Source organism: Marmota marmota, unplaced genomic scaffold (genome assembly GCF_001458135.2).
Source record: "Marmota marmota marmota unplaced genomic scaffold, marMar, whole genome shotgun sequence".
NCBI classification, from domain to species: domain Eukaryota; kingdom Metazoa; phylum Chordata; class Mammalia; order Rodentia; family Sciuridae; genus Marmota; species Marmota marmota.
In genome coordinates, this window is record NW_026000174.1 from 1,705,514 (window position 1) to 1,721,246 (window position 15,733).

The window sequence follows — 15,733 nt, forward strand, 5'->3', positions numbered from 1 at the left end:
AAGTTCTCTAGGCCTGAGCTATGTTGATTTAGGTCTGTTTCATGCATGTTTGTTCAGGGTTCATATTAAGGCTTGTAAACTAACTATATTTTTTCCATACAAAAAAGGCAGACTGATTAGGTAAATATATATATATATATATATATATANGTAAATTAAGGCATGAGTAGTTTAAGTGATATATATATATATATATATATATATATATATATATATATACTATTATATATGTGTATATATACAATTATACATGTATATAAAATTGTGTGTGCATATATATACATATATATTTATTTATGTCAGTGTGTGTATATATATACACATCATATATATTTATTTATGTCATAAGTAAGCCAAGGAGCTGAGATCTCCACTAGGGTCTTTGGACTTCAACAGTGGTGCATCCTCTTTTTTACCATGTTATATTGATGCATATGTTAATCTAAGAAGCTTTTGGAAGCACTTACAGAAACAGCACCTTGGTTTGGGAGAGGTGAGGAGATTAAGTAGATATTCATCTTTTGAGGAGCCAATAGTTAACTGTGCATCACACTGACATGTGGTTCCTATTTATCTGAGTAGATATGGTGAAACTTTTAGTTAATACCTTCACTGACCATCACAACCCCCAAAGAAGAAAAACTGAAGTGAAAAAGAACAGAAGTGATTCTACCTAGAGAATAGCAAGTAAAAGCTTATTTAAGGAAAAAGTAAAAGTTTATTTAAGGAAAAGTAGCAAGTTGGGGTTAGTTGGGACATGCAGACTAGCTTTCCATTGAATGATGCTCACTTCACTTGTGACAGCAGAGATTTGGAAAGGTAGACATAAATGGATGCAGACATCTGCAAAACACATGGGCATCATTGACATGTGTTTTGTGCTGACCACTTCTCAAGGCTTCTCATGGGGCTCAATAGGCATCTAAAGCAAGAATGTGGAATCTTAGAAAATAAAACATATCCATATCTCAGGAAGCTGACTTATATATCCTCCAGAGACTCCACTGTCTGTTTTATCTGTTTTAGCCCTCACTCAATACTGCCCCCTATGACTTATCCTCCTGATGGTAAATCCCAACCTGGCCACGACTGAACTTCCCTTGTGGACAAACCCCAGACCTATGAAAAATGTCTTTCAAATGATAAGGATTCAAGCTAGGGAACCAATCTGGGTGTCCAAAAAAAAAAAAGAAAGAAAGAAAGAAAATATTGTGTAAATACACCATGGAATTTTATTTAGTCATAAAGCTAAGTGAAATTATGTCATTTGCAGGAAAATGATGGAACTTGAGAACATTGTGTTAAGCAAAATAAGTCAAACTCAGAAAGTCAAGGGTCACGTTTTTACTCATAAGTGGAACATAAAGAGGAAAAAGGGGAGAAAAGAAAGGTAGAGTGGGTGTTTGAAGAAAATCAAAGAGAGATCAGTAGAAGAGAGTAAAGTGACCGGGGCAGTGGGGAAGAGAAAGGGAAATTACTAAATTACCGGAGAATTACATTGGCCAAATTATATTGTTATATTGTGTTCATGTACAAATATGTAACAACAAATCCCATGATTGTATACCATTACACTGCACCAATAAAAATTTTGGAAAAAATTATAAGGGTTTGTATGTGGTGTGTGTGTGTGTGTGTGTGTGTGTGTGTGTATGCATGTGTGGCTAGAGGGATTTATTTTCAATAGTAAAGAGTATTTTTGTATTATTAGGTATAATCATTTCTAGAAGAGTGAGGTTGAAGTAGAGATGACATGCAAAAATAACAGAAAATAAGGAACAAGATAACTTGTTAAAGGACAATTAGAAAATTCCTTTGCGTAGTTCACAGTTGATTACAATTTTGGATAGTCAGGCTTTTAAAGATGTTTATGGCACAAATTCATTTTCAAGACACCAATCAAAAGTTGCTCTCTTGAATTGTTCAAACTTAATGGTAGTCTCTCTCCAACTTCACAGGAAGCATCTTTGGGCTTTAGATGACATCAAAGGAGGAAAACCAAGGACCTTCTTTGCATAACTAATTGTGCTCCAGAATTTCAATTTGTCTCCTGAAACACCCAAATTTAACCCAAACAATTGAAAATCTTGTTGTTTTTTTCCCCCTCAACCACTTTATTTCTTTTTATTATAGCTTAATGATGCTCCATTGTCATTGATTTAGGAAAATTCCAGACCTTCACTAGGCTGCAAGTTTCCATGTCTTTCTCTTCCTTCACATATTTCACACTAGTCTAATAAACTGCTGAATTCCTTTTTCACTTTATAAATTGCTTCCTGACATACTCTTCTTTATTCATCCATGGCACTTCTCCAACTCAACTATAACAGGATAGCAAAAAATAAGTCATATTATCCAAAAATAATTCCATCTTTCAGTCTCTAGGTCCTAAGTTCTTCTCTTCCTGTGACAAACATTTAAAAGAAAAATGAACAAAGGAAGGAAGGAAAAATAATCCTCAGCCAAGTATATCTCAGAGAATAGGAAACTATTCATATAATTTATCTCCAAAATCCCTTTAACAGAAGGCAGAATTATAGGTGGAATGACTATACATCCCATAATACCCCAAACATTCTAACTTGTACTTGTCCTCACATTCCATCAGTTAGCTGTCCCTTGTGTTCTCCAAATTGTTTAGTTTTGTACACCTGTAGACAAAGAATTTTTTTCCATGCACAAATCAGGTTGTATGTCATGAGAAATAGGCACAAAACATCTGAAAGTCAAAACTGTGCCTACTCTCTGAGAAAAGTAGTCTTCAGACAAACATCCAAGAAAACACGTACAGAACTAATAACACACTCATATGTAAACATAACGTCATCCTAGTGTGCAGAGGACATTAAGTAGTTAGAATTTAGAATACAAACCCAAAGAATGCATTAAGGTATATTTTCACTTAAAAGGACATGTGTGTGTTTGAGGATAGCTAGATGAGAAGAACAGGCATTTGGTTGCCAATAAAATTGATGTAGTACAGTGGTAGGGGGAAGAACTCTGGAATAAAGTGCATCTGGGTTGAAAACCCACTCCTACTATTTACTGACTATAATATAACTTTCCCAAGCTTCACTTTGTCTATGAAATTAGACAAAATATGAAACTTTGAGGAGTTAAGGTGACTAAGTATAAATATAATGACATGAACATGATAGTAATGACAGATGCTATTTTTTGAATGCTTAGTATGCACTACTATTATAAGTACTTTATTTAAACACATTGAATCATCATTAGAGTACAAATACTCAACTCATTGTTATCATTTTACAAGTGATGAACATAAGGCTCCAACTGAGGGGCCAGGAATGATGGAACTTGATTTGACCACAGTAGTCTAGTTTCAAAGTCGTCATGATTAACACCTCTAGTAAGAACCTCAATCACTACTCTCAGCTACAGTTCCATGATAAGCAGGCAAAAGACATTTTTAATAGGGGAGAAGAAAACAAAAATTTGCAATAAAGTGCAAATTTTATGGAAATGGTAGTACTTCAATTTGAAACACCCTATATAAATATTTACCAATAAAACTATAAGTCAGACTTCCATATGCCTTACACATGAGAAATATTCATGTGCATCTCTATATATTTCTCCTCCTCCTCTTTTTCCAGTACTGTTGATTCAACAAAGAGCCTTGTTCATGCTGGGCAAACACTCTAACACTGAACTACATCCTCAGTCATTTTTATTAAAGGTTATTTTCAGACAGCTTGCCCAGGCTGACCTCAAACTTGGGATCCTCCTGCCTCAGCCTCCTGACTAGGTGGAATTAAAGGTGGGGGACACTTGGTCCAGCTACATATTACATTTTGCATTCTTTTTTATAGTACTTTCATTTTAGCATATTCCCCTTTCCGAACTCCTGAAAAGTTCAGTAACAAGACACAGGAACTCTACATAGACTTGTTTCAGACTGTTATAGTACTAGCTTAATTTCAGATCAGTGTAAAATGTTGCACATATGCTTTCCTCCCAGTATGCTGAATAATGTTCTAAGACCTGCAATACAGTAGATGAACAGATCAGCAGTCTTTCCATTGGACTGTGTAGAAAGGACACATTCCTGATATTCATTCAGCAGGTCCCTCCCTGACCTTCAGGGAACTACAGTCCAAACAAGTCACCACTTAGGCTATATTCTTACTCTGAAATCCCAGATAGAAAATGACTTCCTGCATTTCTTAGTTTTACCACGGAAGAAGTGGACTTGTTTATTTTCTTTAACTCAAATCTCAAAAAAATTCAGTAGTGCAAATAAGAGTACCATTTATTTTTATTTGCAAATCCAAAACCTACCCCCCAATTCTTGCATGTTTTTATTATCACTTCTCTGCCATATCTTATTTTGTATATATATATATATATATATATATATATATATATATATATATATATACTCTCTTTTCTACCAAGAATTATCTCTATTCTTAAATAGAGGCTTCATTGAGCATAGGAATTTGCAAGTTCTTTTCCTGTTGTCTGGGATCCATTCTCACCAAAATACATAGGCTGACTGGTCTACATAATGAAATTGTTCTTTGTTTTGTTTTTTTTTTTAATTCTCTGTACTTTTCAAGGCACTGTCACATATATCACCATGACCAACCCAACAAAACCCAATTGATGTCAGGGGAGTTGCAAAAATGGCTCTTTATTGTTTAAATAAAGGATTATTCTTCTTATACTCACAGATGGGTCCAGTTTCTGGCATCATCTCAATTACCAATGAATCAATATAAATGGTTCATGTTGTAGAAACTTCCCCAAATTTGTTAGTGTTCAAGTTATATCAAACTCCTATCTTCTTTTTTTTTTTTCTGGAGTCATTCTATGCAACTGATAGGCTTTATTTTTTTTTAATTTTTTATTGTTGGTTGTTCAAAACATTACATGTTTCTTGATATATCATATTTCACACTTTGATTCAAGTGGGTTATGAACTCCCATTTTTACCCCATATACAGATTGCAGAATCACATCAGTTACACATCCATTGATTTACATATTGCCATACTAGTGTCTGTTGTGTTCTGCTGCCTTTCCTATCCTCTACTATCCCCCCTCCCCTCCCCTCTTCTCTCTCTACCCCCTCTACTGTCATTCATTTCTCCCCCTTGTATTATTTTTCCCTTTCCCCTCACTTCCTCTTGTATCTACTTTTGTATAACCCTGAGGGTCTCCTTCCATTTCCATGCAATTTCCCTTCTCTCTCCCTTTCCCTCCCACCTCTCATCCCTGTTTAATGTTAATCATTTTCTCCTGCTCTTTGTCCCTACTCTGTTCTTAGTTACTCTCCTTATATCAAAGAAGACATTTGGCATTTGATTTTTAGGGATTGGCTAGCTTCACTTAGCATAATCTGCTCTAATGCCATCCATTTCCCTGCAAATTCTATGATTTTGTCATTTTTTAATGCAAAGTAATACTCCATTGTGTATAAATGCCACATTTTTTTTTTATCCATTCGTCTATTGAAGGGCATCTAGGTTGGTTCCACAGTCTTGCTATTGTGAATTGTACTGCTATGAACATCGATGTAGCAGTGTCCCTGTAGCATGCTCTTTTTAGGTCTTTAGGGAATAGACCAAGAAGGGGAATAGCTGGGTCAAATGGTGGCTCCATTCCCAGCTTTCCAAGAAATCTCCATACTGCTTTCCAAATTGGCTGCACCAATTTGCAGTCCCACCAGCAATGTACAAGTGTACCCCTTTCCCCACATCCTCGCCAGCACTTGTTGTTGTTTGACTTCATAATGGCTGCCAATCTTACTGGAGTGAGATGGTATCTTAGGGTGGTTTTGATTTGCATTTCTCTGACTGCTAGAGATGGTGAGCTGGCAAACTCCTATCTTCTATATCTTTGCTTTTCCAGTACATCATATGAAGAGAATTTAATCAAATATACCTCAAATATGGAAAACTCCTGCTGCTAAGACTTAATACTTTGAAAATTTAATACAGATAGTTTTTTCTTTGATGTGCCAATAAAATAGCTAAATTGTATGCTATAATTAGGGAATCCTTGCTTGATAGGTTTGTTTATCCTTTGTCACTGAAAAATAACAATTAAGTTAAGCAGTCTATAAATGGAAAGCAGCCAAGTATGTCTATGGTCCTGAATTCTAGCACAGTTGATAACCACGGGTCAAAGACCAGACCTGTGTAGTTCACCATCTGCCTAAATCATGATTTTCTGCATAATCTCTTTTTATTTACTTTAATTAGCAAAGTATTTATTGTTTGTCTTTAAAGTACATTTAAAAGCAAGAGGGAAAAAAACCCAAAATAATCAGGAATGAATTTTCTAAGAGTAAAATGTATGAAAGCCATTAAATAGAAGATAAAGATTCATTCACTATACTATTGACTAGTATAAAAAATATCCCAGTCTAAAATCTCCAGTGTAGATAGGAGTACACTTTACTAAAGCAACATAGCAAAGTGACTAGGAACATGAGCTTTGAAGAGATACAGCTTAGGTTATATTCTCAGCAATGCCTCTTAGTAGCTGAGGGAGTTTGAACAAGTTACCTGTAAAATGGAGAAAAAATATTAAATTTACCATGGTTGTTATGAGCATTAAGTAAAATGATGATAGTAATGAGTTTTACACAGTGTCAGCACATAGTAAGCACTCAGTAAATGTTAGATATTTTTAAAATTAACAGAGGATGAGTTGGCAGAACTATTTTAGGATGTGATCTGTTGTTTCCATAGTGTTGGATTTGAATTAAAACAGAAATATGAGATGACAAATGCCCACCATGAGATGAGGTATAGATATACTCACATCCATTGACATTCTTTTCATCTCAGAAAAGGGTTGTGTAAATTTGGATGCTTGATAAAAACAGCAAGAACACCAAGCTCTTTTCTGATAAGCCAGTTCTTCTTATGTAATTCCCCCTTCTCTAAAGAGGTAGATCACATAAAGTCATATTTATTTTAACTGGAGAAAGATATTCTGTGGACTTTAATTCATAACTGAAGAATGATTTCCATTAATAAGAACCAATGGGTTCCCAAGACCGACTATTTCATAAAATGAATCTAACCATTTCTCCCTGTTTTTGGCTCACTTTGAGGTGCTAGATGTGTAACACAGGATTTTAAGCAAAGTTTATACATGAAACACTTGCTATGTATTAATTGAGAACTTATTAAGTACCAAATTCTGATTGCCTAAGAACAGGTAATTTTCAGAAATATCAAATCACAAGAAGGCAAGAAATAATTAATTCATAATTCTATATGTCAGGAATTTTTTTTAACTATCATTGTTTTATATATGTGCTCATTATTTCATCTCTTCTTTTCTATGAAAGAAATGACTATACAACCACTTGAGATGGAAAGTACAAAGACTTTAATCAAACCTAGTTTCAAAATAAATGTTAATGTTACTTGTGTGACCTTGCAAAATCTTATTTTATTTGCTCCTTAGTTTCTCACCTATAAAATAGGGGAAATAACACTAAGTGTATTTTGGAGGTTGTGAAGAGTGAGTATTAATAATTAGCCAGTACCAATTTGACCTTCAGTTTTAGTTTAATGTGGCCACATATTCAGTTCTGCCATTTTCCATGGCACTGAAATCACACCATACTTCTCCATTAACCTCTTGCCTTTTGCTTAATACTATGACTTATACAGGTCTAGAATTGCAGGATATTTCTGAGCTCTTGATCATGTGTACCAGAGCAGATACCAGATCAAACTTGATACCTCTGCTGGGAGAACTGATGATATAAATAATCCACTTAAGAAAAGTGTATTAAGTAACCACATTGTGCTGTTGAGCTGCCATTAGGGATACAAATGTGTCCTCCTGGTATTCACAAACACTCAAGACTATAAAAGGTATGTGTGCTAACCAGGGAAGCACAGAATGCTACCAAAGTTTAGAGGGGACATTCAGGAATTTTTTTGAGGTCATGCATGAGGTGAGAAGGAAATCTTGCTCAAAGAGAATGATAATAATAATAATAATATTTGACTACCATCTATTGAGTGCTTTCTGTAGTTACTTGGCAATTATAAGCATTTTCTAAAACTTAACTATTATTGTGCACAATATCTCAGTGAAGAGATTCCATTACATCTCCTTTTCACAGATGAGGAGGCTGAAGTAGAAAAATTAAGTGATTTGAATAATGACACATTTAGTAACTGAAGCACTGAGATTTGATATCTAAATAGAAATCTTGAGTTAAAGGGAGAATTCTTGGAAGAAAGACAGAGCAAGGGCTTCCAGACAGAGAGAATTCCAAGCTCAAAGTCCTGAAAACAGAGAGCACAAAACACACACAAAACAAACAAACAAATAAACAAACAAACAAACAAAAACAACTAAATGTTTATGGTATGACCAGAGCTATGAGTGGGATTAGGAAATAGAAAAGAGATCACAGAGGAAGAAAAAGAACAGCTAGTCAAGGACAGAGGAAACAATGCAAAGATGTTTCATCATTTTGTCTTGAGGGTCATGGAAAGCTGGTGAAGAATTTAAGCGCTCACCAGAACCAACTTTCAGAAGAAATACTCTGGCTAAATAATAAAGAAAAGATTGAAGGAAAGCACACTGAAGTCAAAGAGAACAATTAGAATTTTTGGTGAGAATTTGGGGGAGAGATGATGATATCGTGGATTAGGATAGAAACAGAAGGGATGAGAGAAGTAGATAGGGTAGATGACTATTTTAGGTATTTGAGTCAACAGCAGATGGTGAGTAATTGAATTGGGAAAGTTCAATTAGAAAGCAGTAAAAAATATCACCGAGCTTTCCAAACTAAAAAATCAGGTGGATAGAATTTTCATTTGCTAGAAAAGAAAATGATAAAGAAGAACAGATTAAAAAGAACTTTTTTAGTTATCTAATCACACAATTATCTGTGAACCATCCCAACTTGGTTTTAAATGTTTTTTTTCCCCAGAGGCAAATTGTCTGCAGTGTTCAAGCTGTTCATAAAGTATCAGCATAAAGAATTTTCTTATTAGCATTACTTTTATAAGGGAAATTGCAATAGTATAGCTTTCTCCACATTATCATTGCTATGTATTATGCAGATGTTTTGAAACATATTAAAGGAAAATTGCAGGTTAAAAGCTGTGTTTGGTGTGTTGGGCCTGATTCTAATGATGGGAATAACAGATGTCCCTGATGTCAATGGGGAACATTGACATACCTGGCAGTAGATTACCCTCTAAACATCTTTGCATCTGTTTTAGTTTGCTACAGCTGCCATAACAAGATACCTTAGACCGGTAGTTTAAACAGCAAAAACCTATTTTCTCACAGTTGTAGAAACCATAAATCTGAGATAAAGGACTCGAAAGAGTTAGTTTGTTCCTTTGAGGGCTGTGAGGGGAGAATCTGCTCCAGGTCTATCTTTTTGGTTTCTAAGTGGTCATCTTCTTTCTGTTCCTTCACACAGTCTTCTCTCTATACATGTCTGTAACCAAAGTGCCTTTCTTATAAGATCAGCAGTCATATTAGAATAGGGCCTTTCCTAATGGTATCATTTTGATTTAGTTACTTCTGTATAAACCCTGTTTCCACAGAGGGTCACATTTTGAGGTACTAGGGGTCAGGAATTTAACATGATTTGGGTTGGAAGTTGTAGGAAAACACAATTTAGCCCCAAACAATATCTTCATTAAAATGCCCTGAACCAGGCCTTGATATGAAAAAGTCAATCAAGACGGCAGAGGCATAAGGAGTTTATCCCAAAGATTTCAGAGATGGCTGTCACAACACCCTGGAGGCCAGTGACAACTGGCATTCTCAGGATCCAATGCCTTTGATGGTAACAGTGCCAACCACATAGCCCAGTTCCAACCTATTGAAGAGGTGTACTTATCCACATTTCTTCTGGCTAGTTCTTGCTGCTTAGCCTCTCTTGGTTTCTGTCCATTTTCTTAGTTTGGTTTTCCAGCTTCTATAGTTTCTATGAGGCACTCAATCTATTAATTTCTCTGATCACTCAATCAGGTATGGCTTTCAAGTTTCTAACCAAGAACCCTGACAACAAAGGAAAAACCCGGGGATTCCTAGGAATTCTTTCACATGTTTGAATTAAGGCTTACAATATCTTAGGGTACAGGACAAAGAAAAAACTGCAGAGCAGTTGGATCTGGGTTTAAGCCTCAGCTCCATTATTTTTCACACTCCTTAGTGAGTTTATGAAACTTTATGAGACTCATATTTTTTTCATAAATGAACTTGAAATCATAACACATAATATCAAACATTTATTGGGGACTCATTCTAGGCCTTTTTCTAGCATTATATATAATTTATACTATTTGCTTCTCATAAAAAATCATTTAATATAAATAGCATTAGTAATATCAATTTTAAAGATGAAGCAAATGATGCTGCATGTCAATGACTCTCAAATTTTTGTTTCAAACCCAAGACCTAGCTCTGAGCTCCATATTGATGATTCAAATGCCAATTTGACATAATTTGAATTTACTGTGATACAAAATAAACTTTTGCACTCTACTTCTTTCCCTCAGTTGAAGTCCCCCCAAATTAACTTCATCAAATAAATGATGAATTCCAAATTTTTCAAACCTGGAATCTTTATTATTGACAACCTCCATTTCTTTGTCTTCCCCACTTCCAATCATAGCCAAGCCTGATTACTTAACATCTGTACTAGTTTTCAATTGCTACAATTGTATCAAATCACCACAAATTTAGCAGCTTAAAACAACACCCATTTATTACCTCCCCATTCTCTAAAGGTTAAAAGTCTTGGTACAGGATAGTTTAGCTGGTTCTTAGCTTACAGTCTCATAAGACCTAAGCCAAGGTGTTGGCAAGAAGTGTTTCCTTCTGGAGGCTGTAAGGATACATCCTTTGTCAAGCTTATTAAAATCATTGATTGCATTCAGTTAGCTGTCTGTCAGGGGTGGCCTTTGCTTCTGGACACTGAAAGCATTCTTTCCCATGCTTTCCAGTGGCCTCTCCAGAAAGAGACTGTGCTCCTGCCTTGTGCTTTGAATCTGTCTGCTTCCAGCTGGAGACAGGTCTCTGCTTTGAAGTGCTTATATGATTAGGTTAATATGGATAATAATTTGTAAATAATAATATGGATAATTCAGCATTCTCTTCCTACCTTAAAGCCAGATGAGTAATAACCTTAATTACATCTAAAAAAATTCACTTTGCCTATAATATAATGTACTCATAGGTTTAAGATTAAATCAAGGACTTTCTTGGGAGGATATTATTATGCACCCCACAATAAGAAAACACATGCATACCCTATTAGAAGTGACAACAATGTTATATGCTGATTGAGAGGATAGGCTGTGGAGCTGGACCGTCTGGATTCTTCCACCTATTGGTTGACACCTTGGGCAAATCATTTATGACTTTTATGTTTCAGTTTCTTTGCCTATAAACTACAGGTAATAAGAGTACTTGCCTCATAGGATTCTTGAGAAAATTACAGAGTCTGCTGTACTTAATATCTGGTTGTGGTAAGTGCTGTGTTTAATATTATCTAATTACAAATTCGTACTATTAAGGGAAAAGTATGCTATAAGAAATAGGTAAAGGCAAAATTTCTGACAAATGATCAAAAAAAGCTCTTTAATCTCAGCAGTGAAATAAGAAAAAGAGAGAGCTAAGAACAAGTTATGGGGATGAGGTGGAATAGTGAATGGAGCATCCAAGGCAGAGTTCTGGATGGATGAAGACTCTGGGATGAGAAGATGCTGATACATCTGAGAGTACAAATGGGTCACTGCGGTTGCAGCCTGGTGAGATGGGGTGGAGTGAGGCACAAAAGAACTAGAGAAGATAAAGGACTTTAGATCCCACAAATCCTGTGGTTAGAATGAAGAACTTGGCTGACAGAACAATGGAAGCTGTAGAGTGACAAGGCATGAGTGACACATTTCAGAGGATCACTCTGGAAAGAGATTAGAAGAAGCAAGAATCAAGTCAGGGGAACTGGCTGGAAGTCCATGGGAATGGTCCAGATGAAAGACTGACTTAGGGAAGTGAAAATAAAATATAATTTGAATGTTGTTTAGAATATAATGTAAAGGTCATGGTGGGCTGCTAATGATTTCCATTCCCACCAGAGCCCATGCCTTAAACTCTAGAATTTGTAAATATGTCATGTTACATGGGAAGAAGGACATTGTAGATGCAATTAGGTTTATATACTTTCAAATAGGGAGAAAATCTTGAATTATCCATGTGAAGTCAAACTACTCACATTGTTTCTGCTAGAAGCAGAAGAGAATGTCAGAGAGATGTGGTATTAGAATAAATTCCAAATGAGAGAAGGCTTTGCCATACTACTGCTAGCCATTAGATGTAGGGACTTATGCGTTTGTCTGGAGAGGGCCACCTAGGCATTAAGGGAGGCCACCATAGACAGCTTGGAAGTAAATAGGAACTTCATTCTTATAATCATAAAGCACTATATTCTGCCAATAATCTTAATGAGCTTGGAAACAGATTCTTCCCAAAGCCTCCCCAAAAGAACCTACATGTAAAATACTTGATTCTGGCTTTGTGAAACAAGTAACAGAAAAACCAGCTGAGCCAGTCTAGATTTTATGAGAAATAAACTGGTGATTTTTTTAAAAGACTTTTATTCTTTCACTCATTCATTCTGTTTTTCTTTTGAGTACTGGAGATTCAATCCAAGAGTACTCTGCCACTGAGCAACATTCCTAATCCTTTTTATTTTGAGACAGGTTCTCACTAAGTTGCTGAGGTTGACTTTGAACTTGCAATCATCCTGCTTCAGTCTCCTGATTTGCTGCCTCATACCCCACACCCAGCTAGCTCATTTATTCTTTTAAGCAACTAAATTTGTGGTAATTTGTTATGGCAGCAATCGGAAACTAATGCATTTACATAGTGATTTCAGTTTCCCTCATAGACTGTTTGTTGTCTAAGAACAGGGAACTTATCTGTTTAGTTCATTATTCTATCCCAAGCCCTAGCCTAATGCTGGCATATGATAGATGCTCAGCTAGTATTTTGTTGCAGAAGAGAGGCAGTGAAGGTTTGAATAATTTGCCTAATGTCACACAATTAGTAAGTATTCAAACCGAGCCTTGAGCTCATGTCAAAATACCATACATAATATGTCATTCTTTTGAACATTAAGAAAACGTATATAACATCTCTGGCACATGGCAGACATTCAATAGCTATTACATCTTTTATTTCCCCTTAATCATCCTGACCCTCATTCAGACTCTCCTCCTTATACTCTTGCTAATATTAATATCCTAATGGGATTCAAGAATCAAAACACTCTCTTTTCCAATCCATTTCCTGCCAAATTAATACTCTAAAAACACATACATTAAATGCTATGATGTCTTTGAAATCACAGATCCAATAATAAAGCTGATGTGTTGTTATGATTATCATCACTCCCACTCTTCTACCACATTATATCTAGATGGCTGAGCTGAGTTTCCAAGGCACCAGTCTTAGGACTATTTCTCATCTTTACTTTGCACTGTGCAAAACAAACCATTTTCTTTCCATTGGAGAAACACCCTTATTGTTACAAGGAGTCTTCGGCCACACTCTTTCTGACTTTCCTATCGTATATTATTATACTCCAGCTTAAAACCCTCTCTTTGTGCAGCCTTTCTTAATTGTGCTATCCCTCATTGATCTCATTCTCTGGATTCCTACAGCATCAAGACCTGAGTCTACGCTCCTTCACATTTATTTATTTATTTAGATGATTACACAAACCTAACTGTATGTCTTTGGTGTGATCAGTGTTATTCTGGATGGCTTTTAGCTGTTGTGTGTGTGTGTGTGTGTGTGTGTGGTCTCTTTAGCTTTGCAGTGAACCCCTGAGAGACTGAGTAGTCAGACTAGAGTTAAGTAGGCTGGATTAAATATTGGCTGTCACTTACTAACATTTATTCTTTGCCAATTTCCTTAATTTCTCTAAAACTTAATCTCCTTTTCTACAAAATGATATCTAATATATATATATATATATATATATATATATATATATATATATAGTAACATTGTTTCAGTTTATCATTACAATTTATCATATTATATCATACATTATATTGTAGTAAATTTGACACATAGCATGTAATATATAATGGTAGGCAATATTTTACTTCATTGAATCTTTATGGGAAATCAAAAGAGGTAATTTATGTGAAGTTCATAAAGTACTCTCTGTCATATAAGTGATCAATAAACATTATCCATTGTTACTTCATATTTCTACTACAATTATCTATCTTTTACGATGTCTAGTACTGTGGTGAGCATACGGTAGGAACTGACAAATACTGTTGCATGAATAATTATTGAAAATAAGCTATCTTTAATGCCTAATCTGTCAGAGGAAAATCAGAAAATTGGTTCAACCAGGAAATAATTTGGGAAGTGAAAATACCTAAAAATCCTTTTACTATGTATAGATCCAAAAGTATAATAACAGAAAGTCATAATCATTATGTAATTTTATTTTGCTTTATGAAAAGAAATTATTATTTTTGGTGTTAGTAAAAATGAAATTCCAGCAGTAGAGAGAGAGACCATCACCTCTATCCACCCCTCACTATCCTCACTGCTCAGCATTTCCTCCTCTGAAAGGTTTCTTGTCTGGTCTTCCCTAATTTTCTGTGTAGGTTTCCTTTCCAATCACCCAACACAATTTGAGAATAAATCCAATACCAACTACCTTGCAGGAGTGCTCTAAATTTCATAAAGCACACAATAATCTGATCCCAGGTTAATGTGAAAACAGCATGATTGTGTAGTAAGGGAAGTAAAAGAACAGAGATTTGTCACAGTAATTTCAAAGTAAATCAGAGATTAAATCTCTGAAATTTTTTGAGTCTCAAATGCATTCTTAACTAAAGAATTATAATAGAATGTGCCCTTTACTAAGTCATTTTAAATGATTGCATTGTTCAAACAGGAAGTTAGCTTTTAAAAATGTTTAAAAAATAAATATGTGCATTTATAGTCATTCATCACAGAGTCAGTTTGCTAAATTTAAAGTGTCTTCTTTGGCAATAAGAAAAGCTGATGAACAAATTGGAAAAAAATAATTACAAAAACATCAATGAATAAGCAATTACCAGAAGATGGATTACAAAATTAGATCAGGAAATGGTGCATACAGCCTGTACCTATATGGCCTGGATGAGTCTCTCAGTGTCATTGTCCAGCCCTTGCCCTCTGAGTAAGAATGTCCTAGTGATATTCTCCCATCCTCCTCATTGACCTTCAACGTATACCCAACGCAGAATAAGAAAGACTTTCATATTCTACCTCATATTTGTACTTCATCTTGCTCTGCTTTACTCTTTGGATTTCTGCTTTGCCTCTCAATCTTCTATGATTGAGTATGAGTGTCAGTCCAGAAATTTACATATATAAGAAATGTGCCTTTATTTTTCTACATCTAAGCTTTAGTTGAATTTATGATTCAACTTTCAATTCTCTCAAGGCAATTTGAAATCTTCCCAAACTCTTCCCCATGGTCATGTCTATGCTACCAAATAGTATCAAGGAAATGGGGCATACACATGGATGGCCTTTGGAACTCATTATTTCCATTAAACTTCTATTTCTCTCTGTGTATCACAGGACCTTTATGTGACTCCCCGTCCATCTGAGAATCCAAAAACTATTATCCCTTATAATTTACATGCCACCATTGGGCACATAGGAGACATTATGTACCTGT